Raw genomic sequence first — 14,956 nt, 5'->3', positions numbered from 1 at the left:
GAGGCTGCCGGCTTTCCGGAATGCTCTCTGAGGGTCTGGGGACAAACATGCAGCAGAGAGAGAGGGAAAAACAGCTCTTTATCCCAGACTTCAGTGGGAATATGTAGAGACGGAGGAGGGGGTGGAAGTGCTACACAGTAGCAGGAAAGGGAATGCATTATGGAAGTGTCAACTCTCCTGAGGAGACACTCCAGCGCCGGAGGAGGAACTTATTAACCCTTAGCCTGCTAATTAAACAGCACTAACACTGAGTCAAAAGCCATTTCATTTTCTTTAACTGCGAAGCGGGAACTGTAAATACTAACAGTGTTTTTTGTGTTTGTGTGGGCCCTAAATAATCATAGAAGGAGCTGTTGCCTAAGGAGAAGTTCAGAATTGGGTTGCCTAAGTAAGCAAGTAAGTTAGGAGATAGACAGACAGACAGATAGACGGATATACCTATAGATGGACGGAGAGACAGACATAATGATGGGCCTAGGTGGATAGATGGATTCGATAGATGTGTGTTGATAGATCAACTTCTTGTGTGTTGAGGCCTATTCAATTCACATTCCAACTCATGACTTGAAAAGGAGCCAAAGACTTTTACACAACCCTGCCGCAGGCATCATTCACAGAGCATGACGTCTTCCAAGAGGGTGTTTACTAATCGCATTGATGTGAAAAATCTAAAAAGGCGCCTTAAATCTTTAAAACAAGCACACGTAGAGAGCCGTGACTCGCTAATGGCGTGTAATGCCTTTTGTTGTCGAAATGAAAGCAATTCATATCGCCGCTAAAACAATGCATCAATTAAGCAATTAGCCGCGAACAAACTGGGCAGCTATCCAAGCCACCCAATAAGGCACTGTGCCAAGGGGCTTGTACCATTCATTATGAACATCACAGAGCAGAGGGTTGCCTTTCATTCATAGAGTGGAGGCATTTGTCTGCCAGTGAGGAGATGTTTTGTTCCACCAGATGTGCTTTTAACAGGGGCCACATGGTCGGTCAAGGCTTGGAACTATGGGGGGACACTGTGGCCTCTTCACTGAATCAGATTAATTAAGTCATCAAAGCAGCCCAGTGGCAGTCAGGCTTAATTGTGGTAATTGAGGTTAATAAGGAGCTATTATGCATTGATCACAAGCTTTGTCTCATTGAAGCTGCAAATTGTGCTTGGTTAAACACCCAGAGAGTGGAACGACAAGCCCAGTTTCAGTGGTGTTTTTTCATTTATTCCCACCCAAGAACCCAGCCGGTCTTAAGGAACGGACACAAATTCACGGCATGCGAGCACAGCGTGGCCACTCGATCGCAGAGCTAGTACAATAACTGCGTCCGCAGCTGAAGGTCAATTTTATATTTGAACAAATCGCTCAATGGAAGGCGGCTGGGCACTTAGTTCTGCTGTAGTTTGAGGTCTTATTAACAACAATCTAGATGGTGGCTTTTATCCGCCTGATATTTGGATCGGACTGAAGCTTAACCTTTCTGCTACGGGCCGCGCTTTTAATTAACACCCAGCAAGAGCGTCCCTAAACCCCTTTCCCTCTCGTTCTGCATTAGTTTATTAGGAAGTCATCACTCTGGGTGAATTTAGACAAGTCCTTCGCTAACACTTGACCGTCTTCCTTAAACAAATGTCTCCGACCTTACGACAGAAAAAAACCGAAGTGACGTGGCCGCCTCTGATTAACGATATGCTTTCAGGTCTGGCTAATTTCACACGCACACTTCTCAAACCCTGCACATCATCCGCTCTGGATGTGTCTAGATGGGAACCCAAAGACAAAGAGGTATACTATGGGTTTTACAAACGAAAAGTCCAGAAACTCTAATAAGGGCTAATTCCAGCCCTATTACAGACTTTAAGTTCTTGCATTACCATTGCTTTCTCCCACACAGTGGCTGCAAAAAGCTCTTCGGGAGTTAATGCCGCAAAATTATCTGCATTAAATAAAACGATGTGGCTCGTGGTCTGTCCTTTCTCACTTTTAGTGGTTTCACGCTGACTGAAGGCAAAGGCTGGAGCGCTTCATAAATTAGACGCTTATGGCTGATAAAAGGCCTGCGATGTGAACGCTTAAAGCCTTGCACGACTAATCCGATGGAAGGGCCGCCAGGCAACTGTGTACTTTCCAGCTCTGATTAATGCAGCATGATCTGTTTTGGGCAGAGCTCCACATTCTCACGGACAAAAGAGCGCAGCCCTGTATCTCTCAGCAAGTGTGTTCTGAAAAGCACATCCTGAGGGAGAAAACGAGTGCGGCGCGGGAGAGTGAAGTGGTGGAGCTTCCTGGTCTGTTGTGCTTGTACAGGGCTGGGTTGTCCCTGTCAGGTACTAGGACGAGGGGGGTGGAGAGGTTGTAATTAATCAAAGTCAGATGTGGCCGAGCGCCTGGCCATGCAGTAGATCCCTGTCCTGGAATCTTTTTTTCATTTCCGCTCTGTCACAATCTCTTTGTCTATCTGAGCGGGCTTTCATTCTAGATGTTTTGGTCCAAACCGGAGCCCATCTGATGTCAAAGTCTGGTTTGTTTAGTTGAAAGCAGTTCTTGAAGTCAGGAATAAGATAAGTTCTCAAAGTAAATTATCAAGTTTGTTGGTGGACATAACATACAACACAACTTTCAGAATTGTATTCTGATTAGTGACCAAATGAGTCAGTTCTTTCAATTAATTGTTCTCACTGACAAATGACTTGACGAATCCTTCTGAAAAATCCTTCACTGAACGTACTTCAAATCCATCAGAGCAGCTTAAAAATACATAGGCCTACATAAATACAGTACGTTTTTTTATTCTCATATTTTACCAACAAAAGTTTTTTGATGGGTCTTGTTCATCTTTGTAACTGCATATTTTAATATACATTTTTTAATCAACAATTTTTTTATATACATTAATGGTTTAAAAAAATGGACTGACAAGTTATTTTCCTCTATTTTATACCCATATATGCATTTTAAATGATCATAGTGTACAAAATGTGGCATATAAATACACCTGCCTTGCCTAGCATAAACAAAGGAACAAAATCACAAAGAAAACACTGAAGCTAGTGTGTTTTCTCCTCTCAAATCAACACACAACCGAATAAAACATTGCGCAAACAGCCTGAAACACCATATCTAGGCCTTGTGTTTTGCGTGAAGAACTTAAGATCTTTAAGGTAGAAGAACTGAAATTGAAGCTCAGTCTTCATCTTCCCTGAAAGCGTCGATAAATTAAAGATCACATCCGCCGCTGCGCGCACACACACAAACACACGCGTACGCCTACAGAACGTTGCGACGTGCTCATTAAACAGCAAAATAAGCAAATATACAGGCACATCTTGGCAGACCGAACATAACTAAAAAAGAAAAGAGGCCCGAATCAATTCATTACTTTTTGAACTCGACAAGGAAATGGTTTGCCAATTAGAGCGAGGTCGATAAAGCAAACCTGGAATGACATTCAGGAAGAAAAACGGAAGCTTATCACCTTGTTTAATCACACCAGTTATTCACGACTCCACTGGGAAAGGGGGGTTTAAAATAGCACTGTACATCCCCACTCAATCCAGTATACAGGAACAGAGAGAAACGGGATACATTTATTGGCCCTGAATGCTCTAATCAGATGATTTCGTTTTTTTCCGAGTAAACAGCCCTAGTCAGAAACAGCTTTAAGTAGTCATTACTGCATCCACGACCAAACAACAGCATGGCAGCTCTAATTTTGCCCACCTGACCGCCTCTCTTGTAATTGCACTTGCATCCATCAGACTCAACAACATGATTACACGTATGATCTGGAGTATGTTGCATGTGTTGTTGTACGAGGTGGAGTGTGGCTCAGGAGCTGTTTATCAGCCGGGGCAAGCCGTAATTACACGCTTTCGAGCAAGAACATGTCGCAGAAACAAGTACAGAGAGAGAGAGAGAGATCATACAGCACCAAAAAATGAAAATGCATGTGATTTGACTCTTGATTATCTTACACTGCAACTATCTAATCAAGCCTCTCTGCTGTCAGATCTAATAACACAGTGGCGTACATTTTCTTACTGCTTGACCAAGAGCTCCAATTATTCTGATTCTGAGCGATCTACTTAAAAAATGCAAGTCTATAAATAAATGCAGCATATTGTGAAGATATTCACTGATTATTAAAAGGGAGCATATCATGGAAAACAGGATTTCGCTGCTCTTTTGAAATAAGAGTTTGATGTACTGAAGTAACACTCACAATGCAAAACTCTCTTTTCAGTCCATCTAAAGCATTTCTGAACACTAAACTGCTAAAGCAGGCTGTTCAAAATATAGCATTAACATTATAACCATGAACACACTGACCTGCCCTGACAAATTGCTGTCAAAGTGTGCTAGTACATGCTGGTTAGCCAAACAACATTGATGTTATTTACCAAAGGCAAGTTGCATGGTTTAAAAATGTGGCGAGTAACCATGGTCCTGTATTTGGTTCAGTACAGCTTGATGTCTTGTCGTTTTATGACTTTATGTATTGTAGACTTCATTTAAATCTTGAAAGTAAGGACTGAACTCTTGTGTGTGACTGCCCATGCATGCATACTTATGTGTGACTTGCACGTTAACACTACTTTCATTAACATAAAGAAAAATCATAATTAAAAAAATAACCTAAATTGCCCGATAAAGACTTTGGACATTTTGTGATGACTTTAAGGAATAATACAAACAATTCAGAATATAGAAAAAAACCTAATCAAATATAAGGTTTGCTGATTTTTTTTCTGATTTGTTTGCCGGTTTTCAAAAATGCATTTATACCAAGAAATCTATTTGTTTAGGAAACCCCACTTCTTGTTTCCAGTGTTTCGGAGGACAATGTACATTACAGCATTAAACCATGCAACCAACCATGATATTCATAAGAGTAGTGCAACAAAAGTGTTAAAAATAAATTGCTAAATCAACCGATCCTACAAGAGAAAAAATTTAATTAATTACAGCAATTAAAATATTGACATTATTCCTATTATTAAAACTTTTCAATGCACCATAAGGGCTTTCATTACCCCCAGCAGAAAAGGAAAAAACCCTTAGCCTTTCCATATTGAGTTTCTAGCTTAAATATTGTCCTAGGAAGACAATGAAAGTGAGATATCTCTTTCTCTCTCACTTGCTCTCTACAATGCAGTACCAGTGCAGGATGGGGGTCTAATAGACTCTACTGGGACCCAGCATTTAGCACTTCTGAAAGCACTGGCGGGATTCCTCTGCTCCTTCACTGGTTTTGTTTAATACACTATAATACAGTTTTATCCATGGAGGAGAGCCGCTCCATCTCCACCACCCTCCGGCCTCTTTGATCAGCGGCTATGTCGAACATGGTACCTTCTCTTTGTGCATGTTCTCCAATGGTTTGCCAATAGAGACGACTTCCCAAGGAGTTGTGGGTATTCTCTGTGCAGTGCTTCGGATAAAAAAAAAAAGACTCCTTAGCCACATTGATGAACTAAATGCATTACATTACAAGAGTATTAGTGTATCTAAGGCTACGTTCAGAGGCAAAATCAACAGTGCTTCTTGCATTTTCCCCTGAGAGGATGACCATGCAATCTTAATGTTTTGAAAGCAAAGAGCAAAAACGCTAAATTTTATGCTTGCAATGAAACAATACACATGGCCTAACTGACCTCCGTCTAATAGAGTGCCTATGTAAAACAGCCACTGACCTTTAAATATTATATGCTAATAAATAGCTGTGCCGAGGCCAGGAACCCCAAACATGGGATCTCAGGGTGCCGTGTGGACTTTTAATAAGGCCGCTTCCTTTTTTAAAGATCCCAATGCCAAGTAATTGATCCCAAAAGGAAGAGCTTTCACCCGCAGACCTGGGGAATGGCTCTGTGCATTACAGTTCAGCCACAACGCCCTTTTTTTCACAGGGTAGATGGTGTGAATGAATGAAAACATCCGGAAACTACTGCTCGTTACACCAAAACAGAGTTTAGTGACTAATATGTTGGAACAAAACCTGCTGTTTTGGGAGGTTCAAGGTCATGAAAGAGCAGGATTGAGTCAAAACGTGGTAGTAAATGAAACATGATGTGTGGCTACATAAAAAGTGTTTGTTAGCCGCAAGCATCTCAAACTCTCAAAACTCGCGGGTGCTCTCATGACTTATAAACACGCTCATGCACACAAACAGAAGTGCGTCTTCTCATCTAGGATGAGAGGCGAAAATCGTTTTCCATTTCTGCAAGTCGATGCCATATCCGCACGCACAAAGAGATTATTCCTAAAACAATTAGTCTTCTCCTTCCCTTGTGAAGTGGAGCAATTGATCTGGTGATAAACAAGAGACTTATGGGCTATTGACTCCGGCCAGGTTTAGTGGCTGTCTAGAATTACAGCTGAATGCAATCCATAGAACATCTCAGTGAGACTACTGGACAAACAAAGAGTCAAGGCTTTTCAGGGAGGCCAGAGGCCTGTAATGACCAGCAGCATTGTGCAGGTTTTAAAGAGAATGTCTGACTAAGCCCGGTTACATCAGTCAGGATTTATTACAGATGTGATGTATACTCCACAAACTATCAATCATAAGACATTTTGTATGAGTAATGGCAAAAAAATTGATACGGAGTGTCTAGACACTAGAGCTTATATAGATTCAGAGAAGATTTCAATGAATATGGAGTGTTGCAATACGTTTTCTGAAGTGGCACTCCATTATATGGCCATATACACTCCATTATATGGCCATATTTTGAAAAAATAACATTTTTGCTTACTCCTTACAGTTAAATAAAATAATGAATTGGTGTGAGTAGAGCCAACTCAATTTAAACAAATGAGTTCAGACAAAATAACTTTTAGGAGTATTTAGAACTTTTTCTTTTGCGTTCTCAAAACTGACACAAATGAAGTAATCGGAATTGTTTCATTGTTTTGAGTGTTATAAACTTAAATTTAACTGAAACTGGGCTGGGATTTCTATTTCCCAGCATGCTTTGCCATGACACTCAAAAGGGACAGTAAATGCCCCAAATTAAGTTTTATGTTTCTTTGTACAAGATTAACATTAAGTTGGACATTTAGTAGTGTTTAATGTTCTATTATGCTAGATCAGAAGATTTTCTGTTATGTTAGGTTTTTTGTAGGGTTACCATCATGACGAGTGGACCATGAGCTTAGCTTAGTTTGAGAACAGATGTGTGATAAATGTATTATATTGCAGTCCTCATTCAGCAAGTACTATGCCAGGTTTTTTTTTATTATTAAAAATCTTAAACATCAAATTTCTTATCTTAAAGGGTTAGTTCATGCAAAAATAAAAAATTCTGTCATTAACTACTTACCCTAATGTTGTTTGACACGCTTAAGACCCTTGTTCATCCTCGGAACACAAATGAAGATATATTTGTTTAAATCCGGTGGCTCAGACAGGTCTTCATTGACACCAGTGTCATTTCCTCTCTCAAGACCCATAAAAGGCACTAAAGACGTCGTTACAAAGCCCATCTCACTACAGTGGCGCAATAATTTAATGAAGCGACGAGAATAGTTTTTATGCGCAGAAGAAATAAACTAAATAACGACTTTATAGTGATGGGCAGATTTCAAAACAAATCTCTGAACTGTTATAAATCAATGTATCGATTCATGATTCGGATCGCCAATGTCACGTGATTTCCGCAGTTTGCCAGTTTGACACGCGATGTGAATCATGAATTGCACTTTGCAACGACATCTTTAGTGCCTTTTATGGGTCTTGAGAGAGGAAATGACACTGGTGTCAATGAAGGCCTTTCAGGGCCATACGATTTAAGCAAAAATATCTTCATTTGTGTTCTGAACGGAGGTCTTACGGGTGTCGAACGACATTAGGTTAAGTAATTAATGACAGAATTTTCATTTTTGGGTGAAATAACTAACTCATTTTGCCAACTTATTTGGGTTTACGGTGTATAGTTTAATATTTTATTATATATATATATATAAACACACACAGTATATACAGTTTACATGTGATAAGACAAAAATAAATAGGTTTGTTTGGGCGTCACTGGCACTTCTGGATCTTAATGAAGTATAAGTGTATATGAACAAACTAAAGTGATAAGGAGATACACACAGGTAAAAAACAATACAAAAATCATAACACTTACATCAAGTAACTTCATCAACCTAAAGAGAAAACGACTTCAAATGATGGCTTTCACATGGCAGATACACGACAGCAAAACTCAATGGAATTAATCAGTCCAGTGCCTTCGGTAATTGTAAATCCTTCCGTGCAGAATTTCAATATAAATAATATATGCTATGTACACACACCATGATGTAATCAACACTAAAGGTAGAATACAAACAACTGTAGGCCCCAGAAAAAAGCTATTCAATACCAAGATCTATAATTGATTTACATGAAAATAAGTTTGGCGACCATCTCCTGGGTAATCCGCTTCGTATGATGCACAGCCGCTGCGGTTTCATATGAGACACATTCTTATATACTTGAGCTCTTTTCCCCATCTTGTCTAGGTGCTTCAAGTACATAGAAACTGCAAATAAAGCTATTAAATGAACAATAAACACCAGAGTCGACTGTTGGGGAATAATAAGAAGCCCTTTAATTGACAGATTTGAAATCTAAGGCCAATTCTCCACTGCACTGTGATTCCTGTATGCACGTTGCCTCTAAACTGTCCCATAAAATCCTATCACTGCACTTAATTGTTCGATATCAAGCCAAACGTCCGAGGTAATTCAAATGTCTTTTGCACAATGAATATGTGCAATCGTTCTCTTTTCCTATTCTAATTTAATGCCATCTAGGCCACATGATTGGCCCGGTGTTGCCATTGCTGCCAACCGAGGTCAGCGTAACCATCAAGCGCTGTAATTGAGTAGTTAGTAGCAATTTTCTCCCTTTAATTTCCATCTGCAAAACCCAGGCCTGGCATGGCAAATAGCACATTACACCCGCACAATGCAGCCGGCCAGTAATAACATCATTTCCACAGTTTGAAAACTTCCATGAACAAATGACAAATTGTCCGTGTATGTGTCATCTCATTCGCCGCTCACAGGCGTCCGTACCTATTCGAAACAGACACATTATCCTTTCTATTTCCAACAAATATTGATTGGGAAAAACAGTTGATTTTTTTCCATTTTGCATTTGCACATCAGATTTATGAAACCCTAATCCCTAACCGATGCCCATCCGGGTGTATTTCCCACCAAAAAGGACAAGGTGCTACAGCAAACTAATGGTCCAACGCAGTCTATCGTTGTGACTTGATAAGGTTTGCCGACAGATTTATGAAGATCATAAAGCAAAGTCAGGGACGGGAATGCAGCAGCCCGACGTTTAATGGCTGCTTATCACACGAAGGGTTTTATTCGTCTGCACGCGTGTATACACACACGCACCGGCCCGCACGGATGGCATTCACGTTTGGCCAAGTGGAAAATGAATGCTTTATTCTCGTCCTAATGATGTCCTTCTGAATGTGAAAGGGATGTTTTTAAGAAAATGTTATTTAAAATAATACATTAAGTACTGTCAACTCAAGACACAATTCCCTCGTAACATAAATTTGATTTTTATATCGCTCGCGGAGAATGGAATCCCTTTTTATACAATTTTGTAATTACTCTGATGCACTACATCAAAAGGAAAAGTAATAATAGTTGTAATTTAATCTATTCTCACAAGTCATTTTCATAAACTCTCCCTCTGTCTGCCTAATGCACGTTTCATTCATTATTTATAATGCGCTGATGATGTGGTAATGACAATGCCATTGTTTTTTACACTTAGCGGTGATTCAGAGCTTTCATTACGGGCACGGCGGGCCACGGATTATCAAGGGCAAACAAAAGATAATTAACGACAGGAAGTAGGGCAGCCGAGCCCGGCTGGGCACCGCCAGGAACCCCCCGACTCAGGGTTCAGCGAGCACAGGTCTATTTAGAAGACTTGGCTTCTGTGAGGACTCAAACAGCATAATTAGTGAAGGCTCCCTGTTAGGAGGGGAATGCAATTTATTTTTACCTCCTCCTCTTCTTTGCACCTCCTCCTTCCATTCTTTCAGTCCCTCTGTCTCTCTCTGAACAGTTATCAACGCTGAGCTGGAGGTGTGAGAATCTGAGCATGAATATAGAGTGATCAAGATGAAGTTAAACAATGGACGGTCAACTAAATGACAAAATGTTGCAGGAATTATCTGCTAAATCTTAATTCACAAGTCAAAAAGATTGTGTGTGAGAGTATAACTTATACTATATATACTATATATATATATATATATATATATATATATATATATATATATATATATATATATATATATATATATATATATATATATATATATATATATATATATATATATATATATACATATACATACTCGCACACACACACTTATTTTTGTGAAATGTGGGGATATTTCATAGGCGTATTTTCTATCTCCTTACACTGCCCATGCCACTAAACCTACCCATCACAGGAAACATTCTGCATTTTTACTTTCTCAAAAAAACTCTTTCTGTATGATTTATAAGCCTTTTGAAAAGTGGGGGCATGGGTAATGTCCTCATATTTCACCCCATCCTTGTAATACCTCTGTCATATGTCATTATACACATTTGTGTCCTGATATTTCAAAAAAACAAGCACACACACACACACACACACACACACACACACACACACACACACACACACACACACACACACACACACACACACACACACACACACACACACACACACACACACACACACACACACACACACACACACACACACTCTATAAATATATTTCATTTAATTATTTTTAAAATAATTATTATTATATTGAAATCACATGAAAAATTATATACTTAAACAAATAAAAAAAAGGCATGAAAAGACACTTCACATAATGTACATGCCTTACCACTATCATCACTTTGTGTTATTCCAGCTTTTCTTTCTCCTCCTCAGATAAATAAACGTTCTGGATGGCGGTAGAGCTGACAAAACCCCAGTATGTTGTTTGACAGTGAGCAGGGAATGACAGCTGTTCAGCAGTACAGAGCTCAATCTGTCCTCAACTCCTCAAAGTCTTCACACCTCACACACATCAGGAGACCACTGCACCGACTCCACATCACACCTGGACCATAAATCAACAGTAAGTACAGTGTGTTAGAATGATTGGAAAGGTACTATACAACATTTACATACACACACACGCACGCACGCACACACATTATTTATAATATTTATTTATATTATATATTTATATTACATATATTATTTATTATATTTAAAAACAATTCACATACAGTATATACACAATACAAATAATACATATTAATTGTAATAATAAATACAAAATATGTTTTTCAAATAAAGTGTTGGGATGTCTGCCTTTCCATGCACATGAACTTAATAACATCCCATTCTTAATCTGAAGGGTTTACTAAGGAGTTTATGCACTTATGTGAATTTTTGACCATTCTTCTAGAAGCGCTTTTGTGAGGTCAGGCACTGATGTTGGACAAGAAGGCCTGGCTCACAGTGTCCGCTCTAAACTCATTCCTAAGTCAGGAGTCTGTGCAGGCCAGTCAAGTTCCTCAACACCAAACTCGGTGATCCATGTCTTTATGGACCTTGCTTGTGCACGGGTGAGCGGTCATGCTGGAACAGGAAGTGGCCATCCTCAAACCGTTCCCACAAAGTTGGGAGCATGAAATTGTCCAAAATGTCTTAGTATGCTGAAGCATTAAGAGTTCCTTTCACTGGACCTAAGGGGCCAAACCCAACCCCTGAAAAACAATCCCACACCGTTCCACCAAACATTACACTTGGCACAATGCAGTCAGGCATGTATCATTCTCCTGGCAATGACCAAAACTAGACTTGCCCATTGGATTGCCAAGTCAGTGAAGTGTGATTTGTTACTCCAGAGAACATGTCTTCACTGCTCTATAGTCCAGTGACTGTGTGCTTTACACACCACTGCATCCAACGCTTTGGGTTGCACTTGGGGATGTAAAGCTTGGATGCAGCTGGTCGGCAATGGAAACCCATTTCACAAAGCTCTCTATACACTGTTCTTGAGCTAAACTGAAGGCCACACATTTGGAGTTTGGAAGTCTGTAGCTATTGACTCTGCAGAAAGTTGGTGACTTCTACACACTGTGTGCCTCAGCATGTGCTGACCCAGCTCTGTGATTTGACATGCCTACCACTTTGTGGCTGAGTTGCCATTGTTCCCAATTGCTTCTATTTTGTTATAATACCACTAAAAGCTGACCGTAGAATATTTAGTAGTGAGGAAATTTCATGAATGGACTTATTGCACAGGTGGCAAACTATCACTGTACCAGGTTTAAATTCACTGAGCTCCTGAGAGCGACCCATTTTTTCACGATTGTTTGTAGAAGCATCTGCATGCCACACACACAGCACAGTGTAATATTACTTATGTAACCAAGCAAACCCACAGACACATTTACTTGGGAATTTACATACATTTAAGGTTTATTATTACTTTTAAATAAAATAAAACAGAAGTCTATGATATGTCCCCATTTAGCCAGCAAAGTAAATATCTGTGTGAGTGTGAGACTAGATGCACTTAACAATCCCACGTGTGTTCAATCTGACATGTTTTTCTGAAAATATACATGTATGAGAACAATCTGACGATTCTAAGAAAGAAGTAAATACAGCTAGAAGAAAGACTTCCTGTGAGAGATTGTGTGTGTGTGTGTTGGGGGGGGGAAGCTGGGCAAAGCACTCGAGGACCTGTAGCAGACTTGACTGGCATGACACCAAAGAAGAACGCCTTCAGTATGACTACTAAGAGCTTTGGCAGGATTTTTATTAAGGAGTTGGGACAGCATTCATTTTTAAAACCTCCTCAATAAAATATCATACAGTCGTTACATATTCCTCTGGATTATAATGATATGAATATTTAACTTTAAATGCATTCCGAGCACGAGGTCTCTTCTTCAGTAAGGCATCAGATCTCATTTTCTACTTAAGCTGCCCCGTCATGTTTATGCATCTCCACATGCATGATACATATCTCTCGCTCTTTTTTTTAAAGCTTCTTAATGCAACCCGGGTAATTTTGCCTGACTTTAATGGGCAATGACTTTTCATTGGTGATCTTTTTTCTCTTTCTGCCTCCAAAAAAACTATATAATATGATCAAATGTTCCTTTCATGCAGAACACAGTGTTATCTGAAACTTCACACTTTGTTGCACTTGCAAAAAAAAAAGACTCCCTAAACTTAATCAGTATTACATTTCTGATATGGAGAGGTATGATTACTATGTATACAAGAGAAGAATGTGACAAGTACTAAGACGAGGCACTGATTAGCAAAGATCTGTTGTGGGAAGGTGCGTTACGAATCACAAAAAGTAGCCAACGTTCATTCATTACGTGCTTGGAGGAAGCTAGAACTTCTGTGAAATGGTGACAGACCCTAGCGATTTTATCTCTGGAACCAAAGTCCTCTGATCTTTCAACTTCCTTGACAAGATGTTGTCATTTTATTTTTTGATGGGTTCAAAGACGCTGCGAGATCGAGGATCGTCTCACATACAGTAGATGACTGAGTTTAACACAGCCAATGTTTAATTGAAGGATGTAGGAGGAAAGAAACATTCCTCTCTCCTTTATGAGAGTGCCATGCTTCAGTATCAGTGGAAGAGACGAAGGCTAACAATTTCTTTGTTTTCAGAACATGAAAGAATTTCACACAGAAAGACATGCGAGAATAGAGACACTAACCACAACAGTTGCATAAAGGTTCCTCCTTCGATGTTTGAGCGAACACAACTGTTTCCATTGTTTGGCCAGGTAGTCCCGCCCCCATCTTTGGTTGAGCCAATGGTTGGGCTGCAAACAAAAAGAGACAGGAAAAGCCATAGTGTTTACGCTTATCATGAAATTTGATGCATATTGCAGTATATTGAAGAATATTGAAGTATAAAGGTGCAGATGTATTTATCATTATTCTGCAAATTTACACAGGCGAAATCCAGTCATTTCGATAGGAATTAATGCGATTTTATGTCAGATTTCCCCATGCAGATTTTGCCATCTGCTTTGTTTGAAAGTATGGAACGCACATGGAAAGGAAAAATGGTCGGCGTGCCAACCTCATGATCGGCGCCCAACACATGGTCTAAAATGGTTGTCCTTGTTCTCTTAAAGGGATAGTTCACCCCAAAATGAAAATGTGATGTTTATCTGCTTACCCCCAGTGCATCCAACATGTAGGTGTCTTTGTTTCTTCAGTAGAACACAAATGAAGATTTAACTTCAACCGTTGCCGTGTCATATAATGCATGTGAATGGGTAACAATTCTATAAGAGCAAAAAAAAACATGATTAGAAAACATGCACAAAGAGCCCTGTGGCTCATGACAACACACTGATATCTTAAGACACAAAACGATCAGTTTGTGTGAGAAATCTAGCCATATTTATATAATTGTTTACCTCAAATACAACACTATATCCAACAGCCTGGAACGCACTTCACTTCCAGTAAAGAAGTTAAATATAAACGCTCTGGCGTCATGAACGAGATTCACTTCTGGCATTGGCGGAAACTACACCAGATCGTGTATACCGGAAGTGATGTCTTTACATGTACACAAAGCCAGAGCGTGTAAACTGACCTTACCAGGAGTGAAGCACGTATATCCAGCATGTGTATTATTGACCTTACCGGAAGTGAAGTGCATTCCAGGCTGTTGGATAAAGTGTTGTATTTGAGTTGTATTTGCATTTTTAAACAACATGGTGCAGGACGTGAATATGATAACTGCATCAGGCTAAAACTAGTAAAAAAAACTTGCGCCATCTCACTTGGTGCCAATTGCACCAGCTTTATAATAGCTGTTATATAATAATTATTATGTTAAAAATACCACCTAATAATAAACCACTTAAAGTCTGTTTTGTTCATT

General features: G+C 39.5%; 1 long non-coding RNA gene across 1 annotated transcript in view; it reads right to left on the bottom strand.

The window, feature by feature from the left end:
- The window catches only part of LOC137048909 (uncharacterized), a 107,361-nt gene that overhangs the window by 74,465 nt on the left and 17,940 nt on the right, over positions 1–14,956 (bottom strand). The window contains exons 3-5 of the long non-coding RNA XR_010899526.1: positions 13,770–13,877; positions 10,910–11,128; positions 10,021–10,113 (exon numbers count right to left, since the gene is read on the bottom strand). This is a non-coding gene — a long non-coding RNA (uncharacterized lncRNA). The remainder of the gene's footprint in view (positions 1–10,020; positions 10,114–10,909; positions 11,129–13,769; positions 13,878–14,956) is intronic.

The sequence above is a fragment of the Pseudorasbora parva genome, chromosome 20, assembly GCF_024679245.1.
Source record: "Pseudorasbora parva isolate DD20220531a chromosome 20, ASM2467924v1, whole genome shotgun sequence".
NCBI classification, from domain to species: domain Eukaryota; kingdom Metazoa; phylum Chordata; class Actinopteri; order Cypriniformes; family Gobionidae; genus Pseudorasbora; species Pseudorasbora parva.
The sequence above is the reverse complement of the archived record's forward strand: the minus strand, read 5'-3'. Positions and strand labels throughout refer to the sequence as shown.